This window comes from Bactrocera oleae, chromosome 2 (genome assembly GCF_042242935.1).
Source record: "Bactrocera oleae isolate idBacOlea1 chromosome 2, idBacOlea1, whole genome shotgun sequence".
NCBI lineage: Eukaryota > Metazoa > Arthropoda > Insecta > Diptera > Tephritidae > Bactrocera > Bactrocera oleae.
Genome location: NC_091536.1, coordinates 13,814,259 through 13,822,933, shown reverse-complemented (window position 1 = coordinate 13,822,933; position 8,675 = coordinate 13,814,259).

The following is an 8,675-nucleotide window of genomic DNA, read 5'->3' as shown; positions in this document are numbered from 1 at the left end:
AAAAAAAAAATTTTTTCTATTTTTAAATCAAATTTTTTATTCTTAACGTCATACATATGTTTTTTCGCTACATATAATTAGTTTCAGAAATGTGAGAAATTTTTTGTCGAACACTTATTCTTCGCAAACTATAAAAAAACAATTAACCGACCTTTGTTCTTTAAAAGCACAATTTTTTCTTTGAAAAATACCATTTTTAATTAAACAACTCACTACACTATTCTATGAAAATAGTGTTTTTTTCACATTTTACGCACAATCAAGCAAGTATGCGTGTCTTTTTTCGATCCCTTAGCTTTGTATAGCAAATAATAGCGGCATTGAGTGCAGCTTTTTCATTTCATTGTTCAACTTTGAATGCACCTCTGTTTGTGCTGCAATTTGTATTATCTGCTTGTATGCCTGCATGCGTTTTTTCTATGTGTGTTTTTGTTCGTGCTTTTTCGCTACATACCGATTGACATATTTACGAGCATGACAAGCAGCCGCAGGTGGCCATACCTCGTGCTCAGCTGTGTTGAAATTTTCCTTTTTGCATTGCTGGCCAATTCTTTCACTTCAATTTATGGTCACTTATTAGGAATGACCTTTTTACACATACATATATACATCTGTATGTATGCTAAGCAATTTTTGTTGTATTTACCTATTTTAATTGATATATTCCGCTGGCAGTGAGTGAGCGAATTTTGTTTCTGTAATTGAATTTTGAACTATAACTTTCATATGTTTCTATTAATTTTGTAAAATGTTAGCAGTTAGTATTGTGGAAGGCGTGTGCAAGATACACTACTCGAGCTAAATTTATTAATTAAATTTTTGTTGTAAATTTTGCGATCTTTAATTATATTTAAAATTATATATTTCGTATTAAATTATAACAATAATATAATAAATTGAGCGCAGCACATGGCTAAGGCATACCACTACAAATATAATGCAATATAACACAAATTTTTAGCCTACTTTATGACGTACGCTGTTCTAACAATAAAATTAGCCTAGTTTTAGAAGTTTTAGTTATAGCAGCGGCTTTTAGCAGCTTTTTATATACAAACTGCAACAACTTTGCGTTGCTTATACACGTTCCTAGCACTTAATTCTTAGCTGTGCTTTCAAATTTATTATATTACTGGTAACACTTTTGTATCCACTTGGTATACGTTGAACTTGGGAAAACTCTTCCTGCTTAAGTTAACAAATCCACCGCTAAATACACTTAGTAATGATATTTCAATAATCTATTTTCTTTTACCATACTTGAGTTATGCTTAAGCTAATTTAGAATTATTTTAAATTAGTGCATAAAGTTTTTGTGTATAAAAAGTATATTTATGTATGGTAAATGAAAACTCCGCGACATTAAAGCAACGTAAAAATCGCAGTCAACTTTGCCTTACAGCCACTGGGCAACTGTCTAGTTCAACGTTTTTACTGCTATTGCTTTACTTCCCTTGCTTGCGCTGGTGATACTTCGTACACATAAACGTAAGCGTGTGCACGTGCGTATGTGTGGTGAACTCCGGCTAATATAGAAGCTAGCTATTGCTAGTGTACACAACTCATCTACTCTCTTCTGCGTCTGCTTCGTCTACACATACAACCCTCTCATTCGTATCGGCCGGTTTACCTGGCAGGATGCCTGCTCATTTGCTTGCCTATAGACAATCGCTCGCACTCAATATAATATGAAGAATTACGAATATAATGGTTAAAAAGGAGTCGAAAAAACGTGCCATCCATGTCTGCATTGTGAAGCCGGATATTAGCGAATAATGCTGAGTCGGTGGGTTTGCCGACTGTTGGGGTGCGTGATTGTTGCTTTTGTGCACTTTAAATGCAAGAAAAAGGAAAATTATAATAGAAAAGACAAGAACGTGGTGAAATTGTTTTTACGGTGCATAGATAGACAACAAAAATATTACTGGCAGGGTTTTTCCGTCTATCGAATAACATTTAAAGGTTTTGAGGCATATAGCTGAACTTTGTCTCACTTATTCTGAAATATTTTAGGTTTTTTTTTTTTTTTTGTTAACAAAGAGCTGAAAAATACTTTGTCTTTGGTGAGTTCGCACTAAAAACGACAAACCTGTTTCCATAGCTTAGAGCACTCATCTCATCAAGCATTATTGGCCTTAAAAGTTTTGTTACAATGAAAAAAGAAGTGACGCCTATTCGAAGATATATTTTGCAACGATTGCAAACAGTAAAGGATATTGTTCAACACCGGAATATTAGACTCTCAGAAAACACAGCTTATACGAACTGTGAAAAAATTTTTATAATGGTTCATGAAACGTGGTTATATTCTCTTATAATTAATTAAATTAGGCAAGCTTGAATTACTCCAGACGAAGGTAACGCAATATAGGCAAGCAGAACTAAATGCTTAATTGCTTACTGCAACGCAATCAACACCTGATGCTATCAATTTATACAATTTATTTAGAAATTTTTGCAAAATGGCATTCTTGTAAGATATAACTAGGAAAAACCCATACAACCCTTGTCATTTTTTGCAACTTTGTCGGCTTTTTACTTTGTTCTTTGCGCGCTTTGTCACTTTTCCTTACGTTACACCTTATATACCGCTTGCTGCTGCGAAGCACCAATACAATTTACAAATATCACTACGTGCTATATGTATACGAGTGTGTCTATAGAACGTACTACTGTTGGTAAAAAAAGTAAAAAAAATCTCAAAGGTTCATGCACTCAACACAAGCAAGAAGAAGTGGGATGAGGCGGCAATGTGCGCATGAACAAACATGTTGCTGCTGCGCTCTTTTAACACTATTTCCTTTTAGCTCTTTGCTTTTTCACACAATTATTTACTGTATGTTTCTTAGCCGCCGCGTCGGTTACAGGTGCCAATGACTCTCTTTGCAAAGACATTCGTTATTGCCTCAACACAATTTCATTACAGACACTTCTCTTTGACTCTTATCGAAGATACTTACACACATTTTCATATATACCATACATAGATAAATCAAAGCTTGTCGGCGATTGTCTTTTGTAAGGATATTGAAAAATGTCCAGCGTGGCGTCACCAATGCAGTGACATATGTATACATATGTTTAGTATATTGTGTCAATTGTGAGCAAAACAAAAAGTTGGCAAAAGCGGCGTATAAGATACTACAATACCGAGCGAAGAGCCAAACATTTATTGAGAGTATGGTGACTCAAAGCCACCCAAGGAAGAAACTGCCACCCTACTTATTGTGTTAGTTGTCACGTGTCACATGAAAGCAAAACGACTGTTTGATAACGAGGCTATTGAGGCGACAGTTTGGCTAGTGAGTGAAAAGTATAACACACTGATAAAGCTTGTAATAGTAATTGTATTGTATACCATTGTAATTGGGCAACTATTGTTACAATCCGTTAGTGTTCTATTAGATAACTAGTTAAATTATATGTTCTTTATATGCAGAATTCGATAATGAGACTGCCGAGCCGACAGTTTGTCTGTGGATTTATGCTAATAGCCTTTGTCAGCTATCAGCGAATATGAAAGACGTACAGTAAGAAATGTTCTTAATTCTAGAGTAGATGCATCTTCAAATATTTAACCCTTATTAATAATCAATGCATAGGTCTAGTAAAAATCTTATCGGGGCTAAACTTGATCATTTGTCAAACCAATTGCGAATCAATGCTTGCACGTCAATGTTCTCAGCTGTTAATACCATCGCTCCTCCTTCATCCAGAGGTTGACAAAGGACTTCAGTAAAAAGTTTCGTAGCAATTTTTACACAAATTATCGTCGAAAATGGTAAAAACTTTACCGCCAGCACTGTTGATAGTTAATTATCTAGCAATATCCCATCGATGACATAGATACTAATTGTAAAACTTTCACAATCAACAACAAAGAAGAAGAAAAAACATAACATAATAAGAAAAAACAGATTCAATAAAGATTAAAGTTAATGTAATAGAAATGTAGTATTAATCCAGGTTTTTATCAGGCAAAAAATAAAAGCAACATTTATGACAGACTGATGGTTCCTAAATTTTTGGTTCCACAGGTATTGGGATGGAAGAGACGCCGATATAAATGATTACTATACTATCACTTCATCCATTTTAACAGAACATATGTGGTATGCAGCTGAAACTATTAGAAATTAGAAAGGCGATTAGAACATAGCAAGCGGCAATAAAACAAATTTCGACATTAGAAAAAATTCAGTTAAAAACAAGGAGAAATCGTGGTTATTTTCCACACAGAAATTTGTACAGTTTCTTACAAAATTTGGATAGTAAAAATAGATGAAGTAGAAATGAACTAGAAAGATTTATTTAAAGCTGCGACTCATATATTTCAGTCGCTTTAATTAGAGAGTGAAGTATTGTCGTTTTTTTTTTGTACTAAGCGAGTCTCTGTTTTTCTGGCGGGAACTGCTGCAAAAAAAGCATAACCAGAAAACTAACACAATAATACAATAATATTTCCAAATTATCGAACAATCTGACACCGCTCGCGTAGAAGACAATCTTCCCAATGAAACCATAGAACGATTTTGTTTAGTTGTGGATCAATTGGACTTAGTCATTTCACAATATATTGCACACAGTATAATAAATTTGAAAGTATAACAGAACGGATAATTCCGGAATCTGCCTGTTTATGCATTCGTACATCTATTCTCCGTGCAAGCGATAATTTGTGTAAAAATTGCTATGAAAACCAACTCAAGTCCTTTGTCAGTATGAGAAAGCGGCGAGGGTGACGACAGCTCTAACAAGAATAATGACCAAAACTGCTGAACCAGGTTGCCTGCCCTTTCCGCAATTGAGCTTAGAAAGAAGGAGACGCATTGAAGCAGTGAGAGACAGATGATGAGCCAGAAGTAGTGGAATTAATAACACATAGAGCCAACCGGCTAAAACTTTTCTTTGCGAAGAAATGCCTTTAGGCAGTCATGCAAGGAAGTTATAGGAGATGGAGTTATGGGTTTAATACGTAGACGTCCTACTTCGCATGTCCCGCAAACGGGAAAACTGGTGCACGTAATTCCAAACGAGATGCACCTCTAGTGTATATAAGTAGAACAAATCGTGCATGCTGCTGCAATATGACGATATTGCAATATGACGATATCTTTTGAAGATTCCACCTGTGACAACAAAAAAATAAAAAATATTTACCATAAATATATCCTGGCCATCCATGTGGCCTTTCCAGTCACCTGTGACAACAAAAAAATAAAAAATATTTACCATAAATATATCCTGGCCATCCATGTGGCCTTTCCAGTCATTATAGTAAGTTCACCTCGGAATTCAGATACCCAGCTGTAAGTCTGTAAATACTTGTATATTGACACCCTAAAAGTTGACTCAAAACCTACATATGGTAGGCTGTACGCAACTATTAAATTTCAAGGTCAAAGGTCACAAAAATCGGTTTTTTACGCTTTTTTTGTAAATATCTCATTTCCTATGGGTTTTTTGCTATTGGTATTTATTATCAATATTGTAGAATACAAAATTCTCTACAAATTTTGTTTAAAAATTTTTTTGATACGGTGAACCGTTTTCGAGATAGAGCGCTTAGAGCGCGCGGTCACAGCATCACTTCAGGTCAACCGGTGCCTCCGATCAAAAACGCGCCATATATAGTTGATGAACTATCGATAAATCAATGATTATAAATATTTGTAAATTTTTATTAACTATTATATTATATTTTATCATTTTCTTCATGCCTTAAATCTTTATCTATTCAATAATACTGATCACCGTTTCCTAAAATTAAAAAATAATGAAGGGAAAAACTTAAATCTTACTATAATTATATTCCCATTAACACTAATGACATTTTAATTAGAATATAATTAAGTGCATCTTCTTTAAAATCTGTAAATTTGTAAATAATAGGACAAAATATTTTTAAAAAGGGAAAAAAAACATTTTTAAAAGTTTTTGAGAAACTGACCAATTTGGATGAACTAGCTGCAGCATTTGAGGAAGAAAATTGTTCGGCCCAGAGATTATTAGAGAGTGGAACTCAAACCTTATTGGCAGTCTATAATGCTCCGAAATCTGGGAAAAGTCTCGATCATCTTCGTTATATGCATTACGTCAAGTCTACAAAACTTAATAAACCTGTGCAGCTTTCAAATATTCCACCAACAAGTGCAGCTGCTCATCAACATTTCGAACGTGTATATTATCAAGTTCAAACTTGGTTAGGACATGATTTGGAACCCCAGGTATGGGGTTGGGCAATTCGAAACGATTTTCTGGAGCCTATTATGACAATTTTACCACCTGCTCCAGAACATTTGCTAAATACAATTTTCTGCAACTGCAAGAGTGGTTGTGGTTCGCGATGCGGATGCAGGAAAGCGGACTTGCAATGCTCTTTAGCTTGTGGCCAATGTAATGGACAAGCTTGTCTCAATGCTCTACCATATCTGAGCGACATACCATATCAGAGCGACATTAACGAAGATGGAGCTTTTGACCCCGAAATCATGGAAGAACTTGAAACAAATGTCGTTGAAGACGATAATAAAGACCAGTTTGAAATTTACCAGCAGCCGGAAGACGACGATGAAGAGGAAGAAGATGATTAAAATTATAAATTGTAGTTTTTGTACTCTTTATTCCATTTTTTTACTTTTAATAAAAATAAATGTATTGAATGATATTTTTTAATATATTTTTTATATTTTTTTTTTATCATGTAAGAAGTTATTAATATTAATAAAGTTTAAATTAAAATATAATTCCTATATTTTCATTAACAATTCTGCAATTTCATGGGCAGGTAAGTGTTGTTAAATAAATTAATACTGAATAAAAAGTGGATAGGTTAGGAAAAAATGATAAAATATAATATAATAGTTAATAAAAATTGACAAATATTTATAATCATTGATTTATCGATAGTTCATCAACTATATATGGCGCGTTTTTGATCGGAGGCACCGGTTGACCTGAAGTGATGCTGTGACCGCGCGCTTTAAGCCCTCTATCTCGAAAACGGTTCACCGTTTGAAAAAATTTTTAAACAAAATTTGTAGAGAATTTTGTATTCTACAATATTGATAATAAATACCAATAGCAAAAAACCCATAGGAAATGAGATATTTACAAAAAAAGCGTAAAAACCCGATTTTTGTGACCTTTGACCTTGAAATTTAATAGTTGCGTACACCCTACCATATGTAGGTTTTGAGACAACTTTTAGGGTGTCAATATACAAGTATTTACAGACTTACAGCTGGGTATCTGAATTCCGAGATTCTTACCTAATTTAAGCTTAAATGACTGGACTACTTCGTCAATTAAGCTATTCAAAAAGTAAGCTTTGCTGTTAAATGTACGCAGTAGCGTTGATTTATGAAACATTCTTTTGTAAAATAATAACTTTCTGTACACAAATTTAGCACAATTGGGGATTGAGATCCAAGCGTAACGCTGCTATGGGGTCTAATTTAAGTTGACTTTCGATTACTCGCTAATAAGGCAAAGCAATATTATAATATTTTCAAAGAAATTTTCAGCAATTAGTTTTTATCGACCTTTTTATTACTTTCGAGTATTTTATTCTGTATTAATACCTATTTTTGTATGTTTTGTCCACAAATAAAGGGTGTACTAAAATCAACGCAAGTTTTCAATAAACCGCCATTTATGTGGTAATTTATTGTTGACAAAAAATAAAAAACACAGCTGACAGTTTAGGCTTAGTAAAACATGGAGCGGTACATATGACAGTTCATCCTAAGCGATGAAGCACATTTTCGCCTTGATGGGCTTTTGGTATTCTGAGAACCCACATGCAATTGTCGAAAAACAAATGCATTCACAATGTGTCATTGTCTGGTGTGGATTTTGGGCTGGAGGCATAATTGGACCATACTTTATTAAAAATTAGGCTGGTCAAGCAGTGACTGTTACTGACACTCGATATCGTGACTTGAAAACCCAGTTCTTTTTACCGAATTAACACCATTACATTTATTTTTATGTGGTTATTCAAAACACAGCCATATTTATGCAGAATAGTCATGGAAATTTTCGATAAACGAATGCGTATGTACATATATGTAAAGCCGTGGCGGCTATTTGGCCGATGTGTTATTCCATAATAATAATTATCTTATGATTCAATAAAAAAATTACAAACAAAAGACTAAAAACTGTGTTTACTATTTAATTCCAATCTTGCATTAGTTTTCGGATACCCTTATTTTCCCGTTCTGCTAAGGACACCTTTACCTCTTTTACAACACAATTTGTATGTATATTTTTAGCAGAGATTATAAGTGGTTTCGAACGGCAAACTTTTAATTAACGTAAAAACAACAATACATGTGCGTTATACAATACTTTTATATAAGTATATATTTTGTTCTTGGCGTAAGTAGTCTTTCTAATATTGGCACGAAATATTTTCAAAGCTTTTACTTTGTTTTACTAGTACATACATATGTAATTGAATATTGTCGGCAAATTACAGCTCAGCTGAAGTTTCAGTCTAAAAATTATTTGCTAACATTTTAAAACAACGACATTTGATCTTTTCCTAAAATTATATGTATGTGTGTACATATTACGCACATAGCTTAGACATTTTTGCGAATCTTCTTTCAAGGTTGAACTTGTTTAGTAGAAGTTTCGTGGCAATCGTTAAATATAGAGATAAAATG